The sequence below is a fragment of the Chlorella variabilis genome (genome assembly GCF_000147415.1).
Source record: "Chlorella variabilis unplaced genomic scaffold CHLNCscaffold_30, whole genome shotgun sequence".
Classification (NCBI taxonomy): domain Eukaryota; kingdom Viridiplantae; phylum Chlorophyta; class Trebouxiophyceae; order Chlorellales; family Chlorellaceae; genus Chlorella; species Chlorella variabilis.
The window spans coordinates 113,548-114,348 of record NW_005435058.1 but is presented as its reverse complement, the minus strand read 5'-3'; positions in this window follow the sequence as shown (position 1 = coordinate 114,348).

The window sequence follows — 801 nt, the reverse complement described above, 5'->3', positions numbered from 1 at the left end:
CCAACACCCACAAAACAACAAACAGCAAAAAAAAAAAAAAAAAGCCAAACAAACAAGCAGGGGCGGCACCCACCTCCTCCATCGCCGCCAGCACCAGCTGCTCCCCCGCCAGCTGGCGCACCCAGCGCAGCACGCGCAGCTGCGGGGCGGGCGCGGGGGTGGGGGCGGCAAGGGGAGGGAGGCGACAAGGTGAGGCGTGCAGAGGGTTGCGCGGGTGGGGCGTGGGGGAGCAGCGACATGCACACCAGCACACCACAACCAACCCCAGCCTGACCCTGGCAAGGGGCTTCCTACCCCGCCCACCACCACACACACACACACACACACGCAGAAACACACCACCCCACCATACAAGAAAGATAGGAAGAAAGAAAGGAAGAAAGAAAGAAAGGAGGAAGGAAGGAAGAAAGAAAGGAGGGCCCACCTGGAGCTCGGGCTGCACCCTGCGCGCCGCCGCCGCCTCCATCGCCGCGCGCAGCACCTCCCGCTGGCACAGCCGCGCCTTGACGGAGGCGTCGCCGTGGGCCATGGCTGGCGGGGGGAAGAAAGGAAGAAAAGAAAGTACATAATTTAAGGCAAGGGGCGGGGTGCGGTGGTGTGGGCGGGCTGGTGCGCGGGCTGGAATGGCCGGTGGGAGGTGTGGGCGGGCGGTGCAAGGGAGGGGCAGGGTGGGGCAAGCAGGGCGCGTGGCGGGGGCTGGGCGGCGCAGGGAGCGGGGTGCCCGCCCAGCTTCCCAGCTTCCCCGCACCTGCCAGCAGGTTGAAGACGCCGTCCAGCAGCTGGGCCAGGCGGCGGGCGGTG